The 10,812-nt window shown below is 41.0% G+C and overlaps 1 non-coding gene across 1 annotated transcript; it reads right to left on the reverse strand.

Moving 5' to 3' along the window:
- Window positions 1–9,152: 9,152 nt before the first annotated feature.
- On the reverse strand, window positions 9,153–9,258 carry LOC141063237 (U6 spliceosomal RNA). The gene has a single exon (XR_012224847.1). It is a non-coding gene; the product is annotated as a U6 spliceosomal RNA (small nuclear RNA).
- Window positions 9,259–10,812: the final 1,554 nt, after the last annotated feature.

Consider the following 10,812-nt stretch of genomic DNA (forward strand, 5'->3'; position numbering starts at 1 on the left):
AAAATGAGTTTGTAAATTTTGTTGTAAAAATGAGAAATCGCTGGTCAACTTTTAACCCTTATAACTTCCTAGCAAAAAAAATTTTGTTTCCAAAATTGTGCTGATGTAAAGTAGACATGTGGGAAATGTTATTTATTGACTATTTTGTGTCACATAACTCTCTGGTTTAACAGAATAAAAATGTGAAAATTGCAAAACTTTCAAAATGTTTGCCAAATTTCCGTTTTTTTTTCACAAATAAACGCAAAAATTATCAACCTAAATTTACCACTAACGTGAAGCCCAATATGTCACGAAAAAACAGTCTCAGAATCGCTAGGATCCGTTGAAGCGTTCCTGAGTTACTACCTCATAAAGGGACACTGGTCAGAATTGCAAAAAATGACCAGGTCATTAAGGTCAAAATAGGCTTGGTCATGAAGGGGTTAAAATGGTAAGATATGATAAAGCTGCTTGTGCAGGATTGTAGAAGTCTGCATAACCAATGGAGAACAGATAGAAAACGTAGGTTTGTCTTGCAGCTCTGCTCACTTGTAAATACCAAGTTTGTAGTTCAATACCTTAAAAATTTCTTTATTACTGATTTGGCAGCTGTTATTGGGGCAGAACCAATCAGGACATTACACCATATTTAAGAAATGCATCAATTGTTTTATATAATGTGTATTTTTTTCCTGATGAAGGTACTGGTTCAATGCACAAATACATTGTCAAATCACCAATAAATAGTTTTTGAAGCTCTTTAACAACAAACCGTGTATTTGCACGCAAGCTGCGCAGTATTAGAAGCCTATTTTTTCTATTGGTATCTCTTTTCCAATGACACAATGCATGTCACAGCTCTACCAAACCTTCATGCCAGACTTAGGCTGGTTTCACAATTGCGTTGGGCAGAGTGGCTGAGGGCTGCATAGTTGCTCCATTAAGCCCCGTCCACTGCTACACCTCTTCCATTCAGCTCCACCTACGTCAGCATGCATCCTGCGTACCTATCTTTAACATTTGGTGCGCAGGCCATGCAGATGTATGCGGATGTCTCCACATGCTCTGTTTTGACACTGCGCCAAATGCAACAAAATGCAACATGTTGCGTTCTACGCAGTTCGGCACAGCGTCAAAACGACACATGCGGAGGCATCTGCATACATTCGCAAGGCCTGCATACCCAATGTTAAACATAGGTACACAGGACGCATGCTGATGGAGGCGTAGCTGAATGGAAGAGGTGCGGCAGTGGGCGGGGCTTAACAGAGGAACTATGCAGCCCTCCGTAGCTCTACCCAACACAAGTGTGAAACCAGCCTTAGAAGTACAAAAGTCAAACCTCAAAGATACTGGAAGTCACTACCATTCTTTGGTCACTTTATTCATATTTTTTAGTAATTTTGTCATAATCTAGTAATAACTTTTATAGTATTTAAAATTTGGTAAAGGGTTTTTTTTACATGCAGGGGGCATTTATGCACATGTAATCGAAGTACATGTATCAAAGTACTGGCAGTTATAACATGGATGAATGTGACACGCATCTCTATTCTCTTCATACAGGTAACCAGCTCTCTTTCAATCTCTGCTCTGAATCAACTCCTGTTTCTCCACTCCATTCAATGTCAGCAAGAAGTTAATCCTGAATGCTATATATGTGTTTTCAACTATGCAAGCTTATATCTGGTATATAGTTATTTCAACTTACTCTGCTTGTCCCCTTATGTTGTGAGGTCAAGAAACTTTTCAAAGTGCTTTATGATCCATGTAGTGCTGGACATCTGTTTATATGACCACAACATTTTACATTTTATTGGGTCCTGCTGTCTCAATTTAGTTTGATTGATTAGCGAGAAGAGAGAGATAAAAAAAAGAAAAAACAATCCTTAGCCTCCTATATATTCAGACATAGCTTGGGGGAGCATTTATGCAGGGGGCATTTATGCACATGTAATCGAAGTACATGTATCAAAGTATTGGCAGTTATAACATGGCAGTTAGACAGGGCAGGAGACAGGTAAGACATTTATATATATCTACTCCCTGTACATTTGGAATACAACAAATATATACCATTTGCCTTTGTGTAATTTATATCCTGGTCGCTGCATTCACACACATCCACCGCCCTGGCATTAACTCTCTACACTCCATCCATATCGGCCCCTCACTTCTTTCCTCTCCTCTGTATAGCACTCACGCTCTTTTCACATTGTTAAATTGCACAGATCCAGTCAGTCCCACCATTCAACATAAGAGACGCTGTCACAAATCACTTAACCATCTGCTTACTCTTTCTATCCTCCTTCTCCTAGTCGCAGGAGACATTGCTCCCAACCCTGGTCCCCCATGTTATAGAAAGTCAAACCCCCCAACTGCTACACTCAGAAACCCCTCTAATCTTATCAATATTCCCTGCATGCCATCTGTCTCTCTTAATTGTGCACTTTGGAATTCTCGCTCAGTGTGTAACAAACTCTCCTTCATTCATGACTTTTCCCTTTCTAATTCTCTTAACCTTCTGGCTCTTACTGAAACCTGCATCCAGCAGTCAGACACTACCGCTGCATATGGTGGACTACACTTCTCTCATACCCCAAGATTAGACAATAGAGCAGGTGGAGGCGTTGGTCTGCTTCTATCACCAAAATGTACCTTTCAGGTTATCCCTCAAATACCCTCACTTGTCTTCCCTTCTTTTGAGGTCCATGCCATCAGACTCTACACCCCCTTCTCCATGCAAGTGGCGGTGGTGTATCATCCTCCTGTCCCCTCCCTTCAGTTCCTGGATCATTTTGACACTTGGCTTCCACATTTTCTCTCCTGTGACATCCCTTCCCTCATCGTGGGAGATTTCAACATCCCCATTGCTCCTCCCCTCTCCCCATCTGCTACTCACCTTTTATCTCTAACCTCCTCGCTTGGCCTTTTGCAGCTTACTAATTCTCCAACGCATGAAGACGGAAACTCCCTCGTCTTGGTCTTCTATCGGCTTTGTGCAGTGGATGATTTTGCAAACTCCCCTCTCCTGCTCTCTGACCACAATCTTCTTTCATTCTCTATGAAGAACTGCCTGGCTGCTCAGGTCACCCCCAATGTCAATACTTATAGAAACATACAGGCCATTAACACCCAGAAACTTATGAAGAACTTGTAGTCTTCATTGGCCCCTATCTCCTCCCTCTCATGTCCTGATTCTGCACTGAAGCATTTCAATGAAACACTTCAAAGTGCCCTGGATGAATTTGCACCCGCTATAAATAGAACAACACAACACAGACGGCGACAACCCTGGCACACCCTGCAAACACGTTTCCTGCAGCGGTGCTTCAGGTGCGCCGAACGTCTGTGGAGAAAATCCAATCTACACGAAGATTTCATCCATTTTAAGTTTATGCTTACAACACTGCCCTTCACCTCTCCAAACAAATCTATTTCAACACCCTCATCACTTCACTGTCCAATAACCCAAAACGTCTCTTTGACACTTTTCATTCTCTACTCAACCCAAGAGTACAGGCCCCAACCACGGAGCTCCGAGATGACGATCTGGCCAATTACTTCAAAGAAAAAATTGACCAGATCCGACAGGAAATTATCTCCCAATCACCTCATACCATGCACTGTCCTCCCTCCCCCACTGTATCTAGCTCACTCTCTGATTTTGAACCAGTCACAGAAGAAGAAGTAAGCAGGCTCCTTGCATCTTCTCGCCCAACCACTTGCATCAGTGACCCATTTCCTTCACACCTCCTCCAGTCCCTTTCCCCTGCTGTCACCCTCACCTAACTAAAATATTTAACCTCTCTCTCTCTTCTGGTATCTTTCCCTCCTCATTTAAGCATGCCATCATACATCCACTACTTAAAAAAACATCCTTCGACCAAAACTGTGCCGCTAACTATAGACCTGTCTCTTATCTTCCCTTCATCTCTAAACTCCTGGAACGCCTGGTCCACTCCCGTCTTATCCGCTATCTCTCTGATAACGCTCTTCTCGACCCTCTCCAATCCGGTTTCTGCTCCTTACACTCTACTGAAACTGCAATCACTAAAGTCTCTAATGATCTACTAACAGCTAATTCCAAAGGTCATTACTCCATGCTAATTCTCTTGGATCTCTCTGCAGCATTCAACACTGTGGATCATCAGCTCCTCCTCATTATGCTCCGATCAATTGGCCTCAAGGACACCGTTCTCTCCTGGTTCTCCTCCTATCTCTCTGACTGATCCTTTACTGTATCTTTTGCCAGTTCCTCCTCCTCTCACCTTCCCCTTACTGTTGGGGTTCCTCAAGGATCGGTTCTAGGCCCCCTCCTCTTCTCCTTGTACACTGCCCCTATTGGTCAGACAATCAGTAGATTTGGCTTCCAGTACCATCTCTATGCTGATGACACCCAATTATACGCTTCTTCTCCTGACATCATGCCAGCCTTTCTAGAAAACACCGGTGATCATCTAAATGCTGTGTCTAACATCATGTCCTCACTATATCTGAAACTGAACCTGTCAAAGGCTGAACTCCTTGTATTTCCTCCCTCTACTAATGTACCTATACCCAACATTACCATTTCTGAGTGTGGCTCCACTATTACTCCCCAGCAACATGCCCGCTGTCTTGGGGTCATGCTTGATTCCGAGCTTTCCCCTGCCCCCCACATTCGATCACTGGCTAGCTCTTATCATCTGCACCTCAAAAACATTTCTAGAATTCAACCTTTTCTTACTTTTGAGACTGCAAAAACTCTTACTGTTTCTCATATTCATTCTCGTTTCAACTATTGTAACTCTCTTCTAATCGGTCTCCCTCTTACCAAACTCTCCCCTCTCCAATCTGTCTTGAATGCTGCAGCCAGGATCATATTCCTCACCAATCATTACACCAATGCCTCTACCTTGTGCCAGTCATTACACTGGCTACCCATCCACTCCATAATTCAGTATAAACTTATTACCCTCACCCACAAAGCCCTCCATGGCTCAGCACCACCCTACATCTCCTCCCTTGTTTCAGTATACCACCCTACCCGTGCCCTCCGTTCTGCTGATGACCTGAGGTTAGCATCCTCAATAATCAGAACCTCCCACTCCTGTCTCCAAGACTTTACACGTGCTGCGCCAATTCTTTGGAATGGACTTCCCAGGTCAATACGATTAGTCCCCAAGCCCCACAATTTTAAGCGTGCCCTGAAAACGCATTTATTCAGACTGGCCTACCGCCTCAACACATTAACCTAATCTATCCCTGGGTGGCACAGTCAAAAGTTTTACCATAACCAGGTTCCCCGCATCATGTTCCCACATTCTTTATGCATCCATTAGCCCTCTGTGTCTGTACTGTTACACACTTAACATTATGGCTGGTCCATACAATCAGGGCAACTGTTACCACCCACCTTTCGTGTCTACCTCTTTCCTCATAGACTGTAAGCTTGTGAGCAGGGCCCTCATTCCTCTTGGTATTTGTTATAATCTATGTGATTATTGTTATGCTGTAATGTCTATGGTCTGTACAAATCCCCTCCGAAATGTTAAGTGCTGCGGAATATGTCGGCGCTATAGAAATAAAATTTATTATTATTATTTATTATTATTTACATTTTCTTTTTAACACCTAATATTGCTCAACGTTACCAGTTATTTTCAACTATGTTCTTGAGTTAACATACGCTGTGGACCCCAGTGAAAATGATCTGCAAGATGACTGCACCTCTGAGAAAAGTTCCAGGAGTGTTAATGTGAAAACAGACTTCTGTAAAAGTATAATTCTTACAGATTTAGGAATTGTGTTAAGGAAAATCTCCTGTGACACTAGTCACTACTCATGGACAAGCCGTGAGGTGGGAAAGTCAAGGAGTCCAAGGTCGAAAGCCAGGTTGGTACGTCATAAACAGAGGGGTGAGGCAAGGGTATAGTGAGGTCATAATCTGGGGTCAGAATTCCAAGAAGGTAGTGGAATATGACATAGGTGATAGGCAAATGGATGGTCAAAGGCAAATCCGAGCTCCACAACAAAGATCAGAATTCTAGAACTTAAAGCACAGAGCAGACACACACCACTTGAACAGAGTTACAACTGGCAGAGATTAGAGGCAGACCCCTAGCGAAGTAACATAGGAGTCACTTCAAACAGAAGTCACCTGTATTAAACCCAGCTGTCACTCAATACACTGACAAATCAGCAAGCCCAAGCTTAAGATTAGACTAACAGCTCAGCAAATCCCTGCCTCAGAATGCGTGGCAGAGCAGCCACTCACCACACTGAGTGGAGGAATCGTGACATCTCCTATATGTTCTTAAGATTCTTTTGAGTTATACATGAGTTTGAGTTTTACATTCGTTACAATATATTTCTAATTAACCATTCATAAAACATTACGATCAAACATTTATGCTGCACTTTTACGTAGGTCTCTTTTTTTATTCCCTGTGATGTAGCATGCAATATAATGCTTTTGACTCTCCAATGTATTTCCATTTCCCATTGTTCTCCAGCTTTTAGGTCTCAGCGGAAAATAATATTACATCCTTCTTATTTGTAGGATTTAAAATGAGCTGTCACGTATTACAGTGATTTCTGCTATCCAAGTAATTGAACAAATATAATGGAGCATTTTCTGCTGGTGGCTCCGACTTTGATGTAAAGACAACAATTCGCTTAGGCTGATGTTGATTTACTCTTGGAATTTGCTCAATCATCCTTGAGTAAAAGTATATGTCAGCTTGTTAAGGACATAAGGAGAAGACGGAGGGCTGTATCCTATGCAGTCTGCAGTGAATTTACCCTGCTAACTGGAAATATCCAAGTAGCAAATTTATGCTTATGTATCAAAAGTTACAGGACAGAACAAGATTTGGTTACAACCTACTAGCACAATGAAGCAGAGATGCTCAAGAATCCTGTTAATTTAGGTGCACAGCATGAGATGTAAGGCCAGAAATGCTGCAAATGTGTGGTATATAGAGTAGTACATATCACACTTACAGTCATGGCTGAAAGGGTTGGATGACAGAGAAAAATTGATGAAAGCTTGCATGTTGATAAGCAGTCCCAAATAGGTTCCAAAGAAATTCAAGCTGTCTGGCAGGCTCAGGGTGCAACAGTGTCAGCATGAACTATCCATCGACATTTGAATGAAATGAAGCGCTATGGCAGGAGACCCATGAGGGCCCAACTGCTGACACAGAGACATAAAAAAGCTAGACTGACAAAAATAGGCTTAAAATGTACATTTACCAAAATATACGTGAGTAAGCTAAAATACGTTTGGGAAAGCATCTTGTGGAAAGAAGAGACCAAGATACAGCTTTTTGGTAAGGCACATTTTAATAATTCTTACGGAAAATGGAATAAGACCTATTAAGAAAAGAACACAGTACCTACAGTCAAATAAGACAGCAATTCAAATATATTTCCGGATTGTTTTGCTTCCTCTCGCACTGGGTGCCTTGAGTGTGTGCAACGCATCATGAAATCTGAAGATTACCAGAAGATTTTGAGTCGTAATGTAGTGCTCAGTGTCAGAAAGCTGGATTTGCTACATATGTCATGGGTCTTCCAGCAGGACAATGTGCACCCAGAAATGGATGGAAGCCAGCAATGAGTCCATATCTAAATCCCATTGAACACCTGTGAAGAGATCTTAAAATTTCTGTTGGGAGAAGGCACCCTTCAAATATGAGACATCCGGAGCAGTTTGCAACAGAAGAATGGTCCAAAATTCCAGTTTTAGAGCTGTCAGAAGGTTTTTGATGGATACAGGAAGTGATTGATTGCAGTTATGTATTCCAAAGGGTGTGGAACCAAATATTAAATTGAGGGTGCAAACAATTTTGTCAGGCCAATTTTGGGGGTTTTGTGTGAAATTATGTCCCATTTGCCTTTTTTCTCTGATTTGTTTGTGTTGTTCCAATACACACAAAGGAAATAAATATGTGTACAGCAAAACATGTTTAATTGCAATAATTTTCTGGGAGAAATACTTCATTTTGTAAATCAATTTCAAGAGTGCCAATACTTTTAGCCATGATTTTATATTCTACACAAATTGCAAGGTACCCAAATAGGATATTCAACATTTTATAACATAAAAACAGTAGCATAATAAACCAATATATCATCAACAATCAACATTTCAGAGAGTATCAATTGTATAGATACTTGTTGGTAGTATACTAGGTGGGTGAGTGAGGATATACTCAACCAATGAGAAAGTATTCCAAATATTCATATCAAGTGTAAAAGATTTCCAGGGGCACTCTCCAAATATGGTGAAAACTCTTTTTTATTATGTCATATTGTTCTGCCCATTTATGTGCAGCAAGTAATATATAAGTGCTGTTCCAGCTATGGCCATTAGATGTCATAGTTGTCTTCTTTTTTCTGTTCTTGGATTTTTGATCCTCTCCCTTTAATAGCTTGTTCTGATGAGAACCGCCCCTTCAGTTTTCCCGGGTTAGGAAACTTGTAGCCATTTTCTTCCCGGATCTCTGAGTTATTCACACACTTGTTTTTGGCTCTCCCTATAAATCACTGCTTTTGTCAAGTGTATTCCGGTGAGGGTTTAATACAGTTATGCGTTTGTGCAATGTATCTGTGCTACTGAGCCATTCTTATGAGAGAGGTATATTGTGCAATGTATTTTCCAGCTAGTTGTAATGTTCTTTGCACTGCATTTGGATAGATGCAACTCTGTTTAAGGTAGTGCAGTGCTGACATTCTAAGTTTGCCTTAGATGTCCCTCTTGACTGCATTGTGTGCTCTATTGTTCAACCTCTGTAATGCTCCTGTTACTGATGCAATAGCACCCCATATTATTGTCTGTTACTGATGTAATAGCACTTTGTATCATGCTGTTGTCTCTGTTATCTGCCAGTACTGATATACTGTCTGTTCTTTGTAGTTTTTACCCTATTTCTTCCACTATATCATCTGATTTCATCCACTATGTCAGCCGTTATCATCCATCATTGTTGTTCCCCGTTACTAAGTTCATCGTCATCTCAATAAACATAGACTTAAGCACCCATACAGTCTTTTTACTGAGAGTGGATGAAGGGTTTAGCCGTATGCTGGAATCCACACAGCATCACAAGTGCAGGAAGGCAGAACACATATTAAAAGTGAAGTTACAGGCAAAGGGAGAACATGCAATACACATGCAGACAAAAAATATGGAAAGCTTCATGATTTTGAGTGTCATCCTTGCACAGGGGCCAGCTAATCTTCTCTTAATCACTTCAATTTCAGCATAGGTGCTTTTAGGAATAATGCTTATTATTGTATATTCTACATAAACTACTGTTTAATAGTGCATGAGTTTCTGTCTCCAGCAATAATGTTATATTGCCAGTAAAGCGCTGTTAAAAAAAGAAATAATAAAAAAAGAAAACAGTAAGTTCCTTTTCTCACTCTGTGTGTAGCTGAAGTACTTTCACTTTGCAAGCTTGCATACAAGATGTCGAGATCTTGAGCTATAAGAAACACTAGTTGGAATCTGTGTTAAATTTTTTCCTGACTAAATATATTTTCACTGTTGAACGGCTGGACAGTACAGATATTAATCTGCTGCCAACAGGTTATTGACCCAAAGACACAAAAACCAGAAACCCAAAGACATGGAGAACAGACCAGATGAGAGAGAACAACAGTGTACAAGAAAAAGAAGCAAATATAGCCACGAGCAGCAACTCTGTGAAGTTCATAGTGCCGAATCTGATTAACTAGATCTACCAATCCTGTAAATTCAATGTAAAGATTTGGCTGATAAGAGAACGTATATGAAAATACACACAGGAGTCTAGACCTGACCCATTACCAGAAGACTGGGTAGAGAAGGATCAAAAAGCGCAAAGTACTATTGCCCTCAGTATAGATAATAATGATCAGATTGTGCATATTTGTAAACGTGAAACTGCAAAGGAAATGTGGGAAAAGCTGCAAGAAGTGCATGAAAAGATAAATCTCGGCAATAATCTCTATTTAATGTGAAAGTTAAATAAGGGCAAAGATATGCAGGATTACATAAGAAATACTCTAGAAATTATCTGGCGCCTGCGGGGCATTAGGGAAGATCTAAAGGATTTCCATGTTGCTGTACTACTAATAAGTGGTCTACCATAATGCTATGAAAAATGAGGATGAATGAACTCATGGAGATCAACATAAGGGATGGAGGCATTGCTCTAGAATCACTGCGTTGAGAAACATGTGATAGTGTCTCCACAGTGTTGGATGTTGATCTCCATGAGTTCATTCATCCTCATTTTTCACAATCTTTTACTAGGCATTGCTCCTACTAGCCAGTTTCCTACTCCACACTGATGAGGGGCAATACCCCGAAACAGCTGTCTGTGGATGGATGCCATGTTTTGGCATAGGTGGTTTCCTTCATTGGAGACTGCCCTTCCCGTGGTTGCTCCTTCCCGGGGAAAGACCTGGCTAGTCATTTCTTGCGTTGAGAAACATGTGATGGTGTCTCCGCGACTTGTGTCTTGCATGTTTTTACCATAATGCTATGACACACTTGTAACTGCACTAGATGAGCACCCAGATTATGAGCTTACATTGGAGTATGTCAAAGGAAAGCTTGTACATGCGAATAAGCGAAAGACAGAAAGTGTAAGCAGCAGTGGGTAATCCAAAGCAGAATCCACTTTAAAAATCCAAGATCTACTAAAAAATAAAAATTGTTTGAAGGAAGCACACGAGTGTTTTGTCTGCAAGAAATCAGGTCACCTAAAGGCTGACTGAAGAGTCTGGACAACTAGAATGAAAAACCTAAAATGCATGGTGTATACACTGTGTAATGCAGTGGTGTCCACGCTG

Source organism: Dendrobates tinctorius, unplaced genomic scaffold, assembly GCF_039654945.1.
Source record: "Dendrobates tinctorius isolate UK_male_01 unplaced genomic scaffold, ASM3965494v1 ptg000246l, whole genome shotgun sequence".
Taxonomy (NCBI): Eukaryota; Metazoa; Chordata; class Amphibia; order Anura; family Dendrobatidae; genus Dendrobates; species Dendrobates tinctorius.